Source organism: Camellia sinensis, chromosome 1, assembly GCF_055761805.1.
Source record: "Camellia sinensis isolate YWXY chromosome 1, ASM5576180v1, whole genome shotgun sequence".
Lineage (NCBI taxonomy): Eukaryota > Viridiplantae > Streptophyta > Magnoliopsida > Ericales > Theaceae > Camellia > Camellia sinensis.
In genome coordinates, this window is record NC_138961.1 from 239,888,267 (window position 1) to 239,902,033 (window position 13,767).

General features: G+C 36.8%; 1 pseudogene; it reads right to left on the reverse strand.

Moving 5' to 3' along the window:
• Positions 1–218: 218 nt before the first annotated feature.
• On the reverse strand, positions 219–9,531 carry LOC114278827 (MDIS1-interacting receptor like kinase 2 pseudogene; annotated as a pseudogene).
• Positions 9,532–13,767: the final 4,236 nt, after the last annotated feature.

Genomic DNA, 13,767 nt, shown 5'->3' on the forward strand with positions numbered 1-13,767 from the left:
ATCTCATTCCTTCAACCCCTTGGACTGGTGCACATTGCATCACATTTGGACAAGTTGCATTCAGCCTTACTATCCACTCTGAAAGCCATCCTAATTATGGAACTGGCTTTCTGTTTGCAGCTACACTTATTATATATATATATATATCATATTTTATTTATTACTTGATTGACATGATACATTTATAATTGTTAGATATTAATAGATTCATGTAGGATTCACTGCACTAATGATTGTGGATGCACCACGTTAGATGATTGAGGATGTAACATTTCTGGATTCCATAGCTGCAGTAGTGAAATTGCATGAAGAGGTGTAGCCAAATTCTTCCTACAAGAAAGAAACTCAAGAGATACGCTTTTCATTTTTGGACGTGATCTCGGTTTAGAACACGCATGCAAATGCCACTGCAGCAACTAGAATAATGTTCCTTACTGCCACTGGATTAGTCAAAGATGGAAAGCGCAGGTCTAAGATATCAATTAGCATTATGTTTTGAGCAGAGGATGATGCCAACAATGAGAGCAGTTCTCCTGGATGCCTTCCGATGATTGTTTCTAGGGCCACCACTCTAAAGCTATAAACGTCACGCTTTTCAGTCACTACCATGGTGTAGGCAAGTTTTGCACAAATAAAAAGATCAATGAAAAAAAGTTAATGAAGTGTGATTCCATGAAATTTTTATCTATCATGAATAAATGAGTGAGAAAAAAATTACTAATATTTAAACATTTCAGACCATTTTTTTGCTTCTTTTCAAATAATAATAATAATAATAATAATAATAATTTATGTATAGAGGAAAAAGTGTTGGGTATACCACCTTATTGAAGTGTGGGACCCAATTGGTTTTGGAAAAAGAGTTTAATTTGGTTTAGTATTAATTATAATATATTTTTATATATTATATTTAATTTGTGGAGACCTAATTCAATTTGGATACAATTAGGGTTTGATTACAAAACCCAAGATTTAATAATATATATATCTAATATATATATAATTTTTGTTCGGCACACAAAAAGAGGACAGTGCGGCTGCCCTATAATTTGGTATCCTTTTCTGAAGGTGAGCACCCAACGTTTATGAGCATTGTGGCAAGCACGGCTATGAGGTTTTGATTCGGTGGTGGTGTATTTTCGGTTGATATTTGGTGACACTAATTTGGATTATTATTTTGGGTCTTCTTCAACTCTGATTCTGAAGATTTTGGTTCATCTATTTGGTGAGGTCTTTCCTCTTGTTTATTTGTGATTATTTGGAATTCACCTAAGGGTGTTTTCTGTGAGACCATTCGTGTCTCGTTTGTAATCGTTTGGAACTATTTGGTTGATAGTGGAATCGGATTTCGATCCCGTGGACGTACCTCACATTGAGGGAACCACGTAAAAATTCTTGTTCTGCTTTTGATTTAATTCTTCTGCATTAGTTTTTATTCCTATTGATTGATTTACTTGTGGGAATCACATATTTTCCCTAATAACTGGTATCAGAGCTTACGGTTTATTTGGGTCTATTTATTTGTGTAAATCAATGGAGGGGAATGTGAGTCGTATGTCTAGCTTCAATGGAAGCAATTGGGTAACTTGGAAAACTAAAATGGAGGACATATTATTTTGTAAAGATTTGTATGGACCCATTGAGGGTGACCTATTATTTTGTAAAGATTTGTATGGACCCATTGAGGGTGATAGTGGCAAACCCGAGGGTATGAAAGATGATGAATGGAATAGGCTTAATCGAAAAGCCGTTGGTGTTATCCGTCAATGGATTGATGACAGTGTGTTTCATCATGTTGCTACTGAAACTTCAGCACATGATTTATGAAAAAAATTAGAAGGCCTTTATGATAGGAAATCAGCCACAAATAAAGCTTTTCTGTTTCGTAAATTGGTTAATTTAAAATATAAAGAGGGCAGCCCTATTCCGGAACATCTGAATGAAATAAAGAGTATTGTTAACCAACTTGCTTCTATGAAAATTGTTTTTGATGATGAGTTGCAGGCTTTGATGCTACTTAGTTCTTTGCCCGAAAGTTGGGAGACTTTGGTTGTGACGGTTAGTAATTCGGCGCCCGATGGAGTTGTCACAATGGGGCAAGTCACTAGTAGCCTGTTGAATGAAGAAACTAGAAGAAAATCAGTAGGTTCCTCTCATTCAGAAGCATTTGTTGTGAGAGGCCGAAGCAAAACAAGGGGGAGGAGTAAGACTCCTCATGGTCGTGATCAAAGTCGTGACAAATCGAAAGATGGTTCTTTTTCAAAGAAAAACATTGAGTACCATTATTGCCATGAGAAAGGGCACATGAAGCGGGAATGCCAAAAGCTCAAGAATAAGGAGAAAAGGCGTGACAAAAGTGTGGACAAGAACCAAGAAGACACAACGACAGTTACTACCAATGGTGATCTTATGGTCGTTTGTGAAGATGATTGTATCGATTTTGTGGGCCAAGAGAGCAATTGGGTGATTGATTCCGGTGCTTCTTTTCATGTGACTTCTCGGGTTGATTTCTTCACTACCTACACCGAAGGAGATTATGGTTTTGTTCGAATGGGTAATGAAGGTTTGTCCAAGATTATTGGCATGGGTGATGTTTGCTTGGAAACAAATTTGGGCTGCAAGTTGTTGCTTAAAGATGTGAGGCATGTTCCCGACATTCGTCTCAATTTGATCTCTACCGGGAAGCTAGATGATGAAGGCTACAACAACAAATTTGGTGATGGAATATGGAAGCTCACAAAGGGTTCCTTGGTGGTGGCTAATTGTAAGAAGACTCATACACTTTATTCGATGCAAGGAAAAATTTGTAAAGGTGTTGTCAATGCACTGGAAGATGATAATTCTACCGAATTGTGGCACAAGCGACTTGGCCATATGAGTGAAAAAGGACTACAAGTTTTGTTCAAGAAAGACCTTCTACCCGGTTTGAAAGGTACACATCTCAAAACTTGTGTTCATTGTTTGGCGGGTAAACAACATAGAGTTTCTTTTCATAAAAATGTTGCTTCTAGAAAAGAAAATGTTTTGGAGTTGATTCATTCAGATGTTTGTGGTTCTTTAGAAGTTAGAACACATGGTGGTGCACTTTATTTTGTTACTTTCATTGATGATTATTCAAGGAAAGTTTGGGCTTTTCTACTGAAAACTAAAGATCAAGTTCTATAAGTATTTAAGCTTTTTCAGGCCATGGTTGAAAGAGAAACAGGGCAGAAATTGAAGTGCATCCGATCAGACAATGGTGGTGAATACATTGGGCTATTTGATGAGTATTGTCGCAGCCAAGGTATTCGGCACCAAAAGACAGTTAAGAAGACTCCTCAACAAAATGGAGTTGCTGAGAGGATGAACCGCACCATTGTGGAAACAACAAGGTGTTTGCTTTCACAAGCTAAATTGCCAAGATCCTTTTGGGGTGAGACATTGAAGACAGCGGTTGACGTGATCAATTTGTGTGATACCCCTGCCCCGTAATATGCTAATTGGTCCTTAATTTGAGTATGATTATGTGTTTAGCATGATTTTATGTGCCATTATGTGAATGTTTGTGATTTTGAAGTCTAATCTGTTCACCGTAGGAATACCTATCTGAATAATCAGTTTTGGAAATTAAATTGAGGGCCTTATCGGCCACAGAACCCGAAATTGATTACGCCTTTGTGATTAGTGTAATTTTTAGAGCCTACGGTAAAATTTAATTGAAAAATTGATTCAGGCCAGATTAAGTCGATTTAATTGATGAATTAGTGCCCAAATATTTTATATTGAAATATTATGTTAGTGGGGCTTGTTGTATGATAGCATTACACTCCCCTCTAGCCCTTATGAACTCAAAATCTGAGTTAGACTATTGAGAGGAAGAGAGAGACGGCTGTAGAGAGGAGGAGAGAAGAGAATTGAGCAAACTTAGCTCAAAGCTTGGGAATCTTGGAGATTTAACTCAAGAATTGACTAGAGCTTAGGAGATCAAAGCTTCTAGGTGAGTAATTCTTGGAGTATAGTTTGTTATTTTGTGTGTTGAAGCTAATTTGGTGATCAAGAGTAGGGTTAAAATGAAATTGGGTTGTATTTGTTGAATTAAAGCCTAATATGTGCATGCATGTAGGAAATCACCCTGATATTGCATGTTTGAGCACAAATGTGGATAATCCATGTGAAATGTTAAAGGAAACTCATGTCTTGATCACCATTTGTGTTACCTAAGTTGAGAATGTGGCTAATTCATCACATGCATGTACAATTTGAGAAGATATGAGCTTGAATGCATGAGTTTGTTATGTTGGTGTTGAGTTTGACATATTTTGGGACATGCATGTAGATAAATCAAGAAATTGAGCTCTATAATGTTATAATCTTGCATTAGTACCATGTTGATATGATTATATTGAGATTTGAGCCATTGCAAGCAAGTATTGTGGCTTGAAAACCGAATTGGAGCTCAAGAACACATTCTGGGTTTTCCAGAATTTTGAAGTCCGCTCGAGCGGAAAATACGTGCTCCCAGTATAATTTCTACAGCCCTTCATGTTCGCTCGAGCGGGGAAGTCCACGCTCGAGCGGGGAGCTACATAGGATGGACTTCCACTCGAGCGTCCTAGGTCGCGTTCGAGCGTAAAAATGAGACATCCAGAACTTTTTGCAGGCATGGCTTCCGCTCGAGTGGGTAAGTTCGCGCTCGAGCGGGGAGCCATATAAAGAGGCCTTCCGTTCGAGTTCCAGATTTAACGCTCGAGGGTAAATTTCCCATATCCAGTACTTTTGCAGGCCTCAGGGGTCCGCTCGAGCGGGTAAGGCCACGCTCGAGCGGGGACCCTGTTTTCTAAGATTCTGTTTTTGCATTCTGAGTTCTGTTTTCCGTTCTCTTTCACTTGTAAGCCCTCTTAGGCATATGTTAAGCATTGTAAATGAATTAATGAGAAATGAATAAAGCCTAATGAGGAATATGTGAATTAAGGAACAGATTGAATTGTTAGTGACCCTTTTTGTGTTCATGAAATGTGTAGGGTCAAGCTCCAGGGAAAATCCACAAGCCAATCTCTGTGAGTAATATCAATATTTGAAAGCTTGTCAATGTCCAATTGTTTATTCCCTTATAAAATTTATGAATTGTTAATTGGGATTGTGGACAAAAGTCTGACATGAATGAACGAATGGACCGAAGGTCGTTTTGATGTAAATGAATGGACCGAAGGTCGTTTTGATGTAAATGAATGGACCGAAGGTCGTTTTGATATAAATGAACAGACTGAAGGTCTTTTTGACCTATATGAATGGACCAAAGGTCGTTCTGAGATGAATGAACGGGCCGAAGGCCGTTTTGACACGAATGCATGGGCCAAAGGCCGTTTTGACGTAAATGAATGGGCCAAAGGCCATTTGACAGAAATGAATGGGCCAAAGGCCATTTTGACATAAATGAATGGGCCGAAGGCCGTTTTGACATAAATGAGTGGGCCGGAGGCCGTTTTGACAGGAATGGAAACCTGAATGGGCCAAAGGCCAGTATGTTGGAACTACAGTCACTTGATCTAAATTTTGTATAGGTATATATATATGTTAAGTAGAAATGTGAATTGGGCCCAAGCCCATTTGGGACATGTTGTTCTACATCGTTATGTGATTTCTGTATTTGATATTATTCACTAGGCTGTTGCTCACGCTCATTCATGTGTTTGTAGGTGAGCCAAGAGAAGTCCAAACCCAGCCCTAGTGAAGTCTGCCAGGAACAACATAAGTTTTGGAGAGTCAGCCTTGTGTCTCACGCACGAGACCCATCCTTGCCATTTTGCTATGTATTTATATTTTGTCTTGTTGGCTAGGACTTTATGGATATCCGTATATAGTTTTGATATGGGTTGACTCAGTTTGGATGATCCTGTCTGTAAAGGATTTTATGGTATTGTATTTTGTCGTGGGTTATTAACATATACGTGTATAGTTTGTTTGATGTGCATTTAAGCACGGCTCTATGGACAAAGCTTTAAATTTTTGCTTCCATTTGGCCCCTTTACTCTGATGAGTTATGTCTGTTTTGGTTTGAGGCCGTAAGTAATCTCAGGATTACTGGCCGGTTATGTCCTTAACCCATAGGGGCGGGTTCGGATCATGACAATTTGTCTCCTTCCTATCCTTTGAATGGTGATGTTCCAGAAAGAGTTTGGACCGGTAAAGATGTATCTTATGAGCACTTGAGAGTGTTTGGTTGTCGAGCTTTTGTTCACATTCCAAAAGATGAGAGGTCCAAGCTTGATAGCAAGTCAAGACAATGTATTTTTCTTGGCTATGGGCGTAATGAATTTGGGTATAGATTGTGGGATCCGGTCGACAAGAAAGTCATTCGAAGCCGTGATGTTGTGTTTCTTGAAGACCAAACGATTGAAGACTTTGGAAAAGGTGATCAACCGGAGCCAAAAATTAGTGATCTCATTGACATGGATCCATCTCCTTCATCTTCAGTTGATGATGAAAACGGGGGAGATGTGCAACCACCTATTGAAAAAGTGGAGGACGATGCTAATCCTAATGAAGTTGAGCCAGAAATTGAGGAAGAGCATCCAACTCAAGAACCGCCACCACAACTTGAGTTAAGAAAATCTACAAGGGACTGACAACCTTCAAGAAAGTATCCTCCCAATGAGTTTGTGTTAATTTCTGATCAAGGGGAGCCTGAGAGCTATCAAGAAGCAATTGAGCATGCAAAGAAAGGTGATTGGAAAAAGGCCATGGAAGAGGAGATGAATTCTTTACTTGAAAATCACACCTATGATTTAGTGAAGTTGCCTAAGGGGAGGAAAATTTTGAAAAATAAGTGGGTCTTCAAATTGAAGAATGATGGCAAGAATCTGATGTACAAAGCACGTCTTGTTGTGAAAGGCTTTGGGCAAAAGAAAGGTATTGACTTTGACGAGATTTTCTCACCGGTTATAAAGATGTCGTCTATTCGGGTTGTACTTGGCATGGCTGCAGGTATGAACCTTGAAGTTGAGCAACTTGATGTGAAGAACGCATTTCTTCATGGTGATCTTGAAGAAGAAATTTACATGGAGCAACCGGAAGGCTTTGTGGAAAAAGGGAAAGAGAAATTTGTTTGCAAATTGAAGAAAAGTTTGTATGGTCTCAAGCAAGCCCCGCGACAATGGTACAAAAAAATTGACTCTTTCATGATGAATAATGGTTTTTCTAAAACCACTTCGGACCATTGTGTGTTTGTGAAAAATTTTCCAGATGGTAAATTTATTATTCTTTTGCTTTATGTTGATGACATGTTAATTGTGGGTCAAGATTCTACCATGATAAACAGGTTGAAATTGGAGTTGAGCAAGTCTTTTGCTATGAAAGATTTGGGACCGGCAAAGCAAATTCTTGGTATGAAAATTGTTCGTGATCACAAAAAGGGACTAATTTGGTTGTCTCAAGAGAGCTACATTGAGAAAGTTCTTGAGAGGTTCAACATGGATAAAGCAAAGCCGGTTGGTTGTCCACTTGCGGGTCACTTCAAACTTAGTTCGAATCAATGTCCTACAAGTGAGAAAGACAAGGAAGAGATGCTGAAAGTTCCTTATGTTTCAGCAGTTGGTTCTTTGATGTACGTCATGGTTTGTACAAGGCCGGATATTGCTCACGCCGTTGGTGTGGTGAGTTGGTTTCTCTCTAATCCGGGTAAAGAACATTGGGCAGCGGTAAAATGGATTCTAAGGTATCTTCGAGGGACTTCGAAGGTGTGTTTGTGTTTTGGGGATGGTAAGCCGATGCTTGATGGGTTCACTGATTCTGACATGGCCGGTGATATTGATTCTAGGAAATCTACTTCGGGGTATTTGATGACTTTTGCAGGGGGAGCTGTGGCATGGCAATCTAAATTACAAAAATGTGTTGCTCTCTCAACTACCAAAGCTGAATTTATTGCTATTACAGAAACTTGCAAAGAAGAGTTATGGTTGAAGAAATTTTTGCAAGAGTTGGGTTTAAAGCAAGAAAAGTATGTGCTTTATTGTGATAGTCAAAGTGCTATTCACTTGAGCAAAAATTCTACTTTTCATTCGAAATCGAAACACATTGATGTGAGATACCATTGGATTCGTGATGTGTTAGATTTGAAATTGTTGCAACTCGAAAAGGTTCACACGGATGATAATATTTCGGATATGTTAACTAAGACTTTGTTGAGGGACAAACATTTGAAGTGTCGAACTTTGGTGGATATGGTTGATATCTCCACCTAAGTCGGTAGGGGGAGAATTGTTGGGTATACCTCCTTATTGGAGTGTGGGACCCAATTGGTTTTGGAAAAAGAGTTTAATTTGGTTTAGTATTAATTATAATATATTTTTATATATTATATTTAATTTGTGGAGACCTAATTCAATTTGGATACAATTAGGGTTTGATTACAAAACCCAAGATTTAATAATATATATATCTAATATATATATTATTTTTGTTCGACACACAAAAAGAGGACCGTCCGGTTGCCCTATAATTTGGTATCCTTTTCTGAAGGTGAGCACCCAACGTTTATGAGCATTATGGCAAGCACGGCTATGAGGTTTTGATTCGGTGGTGGTGTGTTTTCGGTTGATATTTGGTGACACTGATTTGGATTATTATTTTGGGTCTTCTTCAACTCTGATTTTGAAGATTTTGGTTCATCTGTTTGGTGAGGTCTTTCCTCTTATTTATTTGTGATTATTTGGAATTCACCTAAGGGTGTTTTTTGTGAGACCATTCGTGTCTCGTTTGTAATCGTTTGGAACTATTTGGTTGATAGTGGAATCGGATTTTGATCCCGTGGACATACCTCACATTGAGGGAACCACGTAAAAATTCTTGTGCTGTTTTTGATTTAATTTTTCCGCATTAGTTTTTATTCCCATTGATTGATTTACTTGTGGGAATCACATATTTTTCCTAACAACAAAAAGTACTTATGCTACCTAGGGCAATGTATCCATAAGTGCCTGCAATTACGGTTTGATTCGATGAATCGGGATATAATAATCTAGCAATGCCAAAGTCAGAAACACAAGCCTCCAATTCAGAATTCAATAGAATGTTGTTGCTCGATATGTCTCGGTGAACAATAGGTGGGGTGCAATCATGATGCAAGTATGACAAAGCATGTGATATTGCTTTAATGATGTTTACCCCCTGAGTCCATCCTAATTCAATAGCTTGGGCATCAATTCTCAAGGCACGAAACAAGTTTCCCCTTTCTATGTACTCATACACCAGGAACATGCATCTGTTGTGCAAACAGAACCCATAAAGCTTTACCATGATTTGGTGTTGTATATTAGTCAACATTTGCACCTCATTTCCAAAACTCTTGTTGAAAGTTGGCTCCTCTGCTTCCAAACGATGGAGTTTCTTCAAGGCAACTACTTTGCCACTTGGCAATCGAGCTTTATACACACTTCCATAAATGCCGATTCCAATGCAATATTTGATGTGAAAGTTGTTTGTTGCTTTAATGATGTCTTCATATGCAATTTTTCCATCATAATTCCATATCGAGCAAATATCCCCATTTTTCATTGATCATGCCTCAGTTTTGGATTTTTTGGGTCTTTTGACAACAATAGCATGCAAATGCAAATGCAAGGCAAGGAATATTGTGATAGGGAGAGGCACTAGGAAAATAAGCACAGGTTTTCTTTCCCTTTTTTTGGAAAAAGAGCAATAGGATGAGGAATCATTACCTCTACAGGATGCAATTTTGGAAATGGCATATGCTTGGGATGGACATGAATATAGAGATCTACCTGAGATTTGATGCGCAAGCAGATTGTATGAGAAGTCATGAACTATTAAGTTGCAAAGACAATATGAGACTTTGCCAGAAAGATTATTGTGGGAGAGATGTAATTGCTTTAACCATGGCAAATATGCAAGTCCAACAGGTATTGCTCCATTCAAATTATTTCTACCCAATATTAAGTACTCCAAATAGCAGAGTTGTTGTAGCTCTTTCGGGATTGGTTCGCTATGCAAATTTTTAGAGAGGTCCAAATATTGAATTTTGCTGGGAAACTGCCCAAGTTCAGGAGGTATGTTGTCATTGATCTGATTTGCAGACATATCAAGAAAGTTCAAGTTAATCAACTGACTTGTAGAAGATGGGATCTTACCTATAAAAAAGTTATGGCTAAGGTCCAAGTGAGCCAATTGCATCAAATGTCCTATTTCTGGAGGAATTGGACCACTAAGGATGTTATTACTTATATACATCTCAACCAAATTGCTTAGCTTCCCTATATCTGGAGGGATGGTACCGCTAAGTCGATTCGAAGAGAGACACATAAAGATTAGATTAGTTAATTGACCAATAGATGAAGGAATTGTATCAGTGATCTCAGTATTAGATATGTTAAGGTGTACTAGTTGGGTGAGGTTTCCCAAGGTAAGAGGTAGCAAACCTTGAAGATAATAGTTGTAAGAGAGATCAAGGTACATGAGCTTTGACAAAGTACCGATTTCGTCAGGTATGCTTCTGCTTCCAGTTGAGAAACAATTGTTGAGATTGAGATATTCAAGGTTTCGTAAGGAAGCCCAATTCATGTTTTCAAGCTTTCCGGGGAGAGAATGGGAAGAAAAAAAGTCAATTCGAGTGACACTTCCTACCTCGTTGTAGGTGACGCCCATCAACTCGCAGTGATTTGTTGAAACAAAGTTTCCCCACCAACAGCTATCGAGTAGAGCTTTCGCCTTTATTGACAGAGGTGAAAATGGCGATGCTTTCGTAGATGCTGGCACTGTAATAAGAACAATAGCTACTATGCATACTGACACTGCTATTATTAATACAGCACAATGAACAGAAGATGTTATGCTATTAATAATCATGATTGGGATTTTGTAGCTCTAAAATAATGAGATCATGTATGCAATGCATCCTTAGATCAAAGCTCAAGAGGTTTTTAAAAAATATTACCGTTGATCTTGACCCCAGGCACAGTGCAAGGAGTCAACCCAACAGTTATTGTGTCGACTACAGACTACTATATGAACCTTCCTGATTGTTGAAATCATGATTTGAGCCGTTGAATCATTGGGCACAGATTCAACGGCCCAAAATAAATCGACCGTTGAACTCGATTTTTGGATTTATAACAAAAAGAGAGAACCAAAAAAAAAAAAAAAAAAAAGAGTACAAAACGTGTTCTTGATGATTCTCACAAGAAGTCTGCTTTCTCATTTATAAATCCTCTCAATATTTTGTTCAAAAAATACACAACATTAACTAAACCAGCCATAATAATGTGACATTGAGGTTAGACGAAAAGTTATTGATTGGTCTAGGAGCAACGTTATGTGGCGCTCCACATGCATTGTGATTGGTAAAGGAAGTGAGACACACGATTTTGTGTTGGGTAATTTGAGAACATGAGGGGACATGGTGATTTGTGATTGGCCAGGGGCATAACCACGTGGTGTCCCTGAAGCAATCAATAATTTTTCAAGTTAGATCTTACATAATGAAATGTTTAATAAATCAAAATTTGTCATTTATCATACACATCATTTAGAGTAATTTTTAGAGATGATAAATTAATAATTTTTCTAGTTAGATCTTACATGATGAAATGTTTAATAAATCAAAATTTACCATTTATCAAACACATCATTTAAAGTAATTTTTAGAGATGATAAATTAGATGTCTCAAGTATTTTTCAAATAATAATTTCAAACAAGTACTGTTCAATTTGTGCATCTCAGTTATCTTCAAATATATAAATACAGGTGTATTCATTAAGTTAGGAGACCAATATAACAAAGGGAAAAAGGAAAAAAAAAAAATTGACTTGACAAATGAATTAAATCTCACGCCCTCAACCCCTTGGACGGCCATACTGAGCATCACATTTGGACAAGCCTGACTGTCCACTTCGTAATTGGTGGAGTTCAATGGTGCACACTCATTCAAGGTCTAACAAGTCAACTTAGTCTGGTGTGCACCTGGCTTAAGATACCCACTAAAAAATAAAGAAAAAATCAGTTGAAAACAAAACGATTCAAGAATAAGATATTTTCTCAAGGGAAAATTGTATGCGTACACACTGCAATAAAATCACAAATTATCAGCGTTTTTAAACACCGCAAAAGGCCAGAAAGACGCTGCAAAAAGATAAAGCGATGTTTAAAAAATTCGTCGCTGATACGGCCGCCACCACATCTTTGTGGCGTTTTAAAAATGCCACTATGAGTTTAGATGACGTTTTTTAAAGCGTCTCTAATTCTTAACATCCGTTGACTATTTCCGTCAGATGAATTAACTATGATGTAATCATAATGACATTTTGCGATGGTTTTATGAAAAATGCCACCTTTCCTTCTTTTTTTTTTTTCAAAAAAATCAAAATTAATGATGTTTTTGACTTCTGTTTAAAGCAAACCTTTTCCTCACCCAAAAAAAAAAAAAAAAAAACCAACCTATAATCCATCACCATTTTCAAAACATATACCATAATGTGAGTCAGTATTCATTTTCCAATTTTCCATAACCAAAAACAAAAACCTTAAATCACAATATGTTAACTCAATACAAAAAATTAAAAAAAAAAATAAAAATTGCTAATATTTTCTCATTTTAATAATATATATATATGGAGTGTGCTCTGGTATTTAGTTTCAACGGCTCCTCTCTTCTCAAAAAACTTTGCCTCCACCTCATCATGTTAGCTCTGCAATGAAATGATACAACAAAATATTACACTTCAATACACCCAATAAATATATAATTGAAAAAAATATATTTATAGTAGAAATCAACCTCACAGGCCACAACCTCACTCTCGAACCACACACAGCCAATAAGCTTTTCACTTCTTATAATTTTAACCAACCAACCAACCCCTATCAATAATCATGTGTCTCCATCTGTCCAAGAACCTCAATAGAAAAACAAATTAATTAACATAATTTACTCTAAAAAAGTCATAGTATGTAAACAAGCAAATAAAAATAGCCAATGTTTCATTTTCTCTCATTTTAACACCCAGATTCGTAAAATTCACATTCCCTTAATTATCTTATCTTACTTACCCTACAAACATTTCATTTGATCCAACATCATCAATTGCACAAACAAAAATCAGCCAAATTAATAGGAGTTACAAAACTAGACTACCTCAGCTTAACCTCTTAAAATGTATGTCAATGGGCAGGGAAATTGCCTAAAAAACATAATGCCATAATCTTGTGGCATTTTTTTTTGTTCATTCAACATTATGATAATATGAAATTGCTAGCTCCAACATAAGCATTACTTGTGTTTTATCACACAGAGTGTATAACGGTTTATTTGTTAAGACAAGCTAATGAGGAAAAAATTTTCTAATAAATTTTCAAATGTCAAAGAAATTAATCAACTGTTTTACATTCAAATGGCAAAAGCTCCACCACGAATGGCACTATGGAATTCATCCTCAATATAAAAGTCCAAGGGTGACAAACCTTCCTGCATATACAAAAACCAAGATCATATAAAACCTTTCACCTTTCTAAATCAAATTTATAATCCAATTTTTTACCAAGAAGAAAGTTGAAGAAAGCAACAAATGTCATGTAGGGACCCTAACTTTCTTAAGTCATTATTTATTATTGTTATTATTACTTTATTTTATTTTTGGCTTTATTGATATTTTTTTATGTACATAAAAGGTGTTATATATATATAGATCTTATATTTATATTTATATATGTTATATTTATGTGTATTTATATAATATTATATAATAGTCAATTAGGTTAGAATAGTGATTAGGTAATCA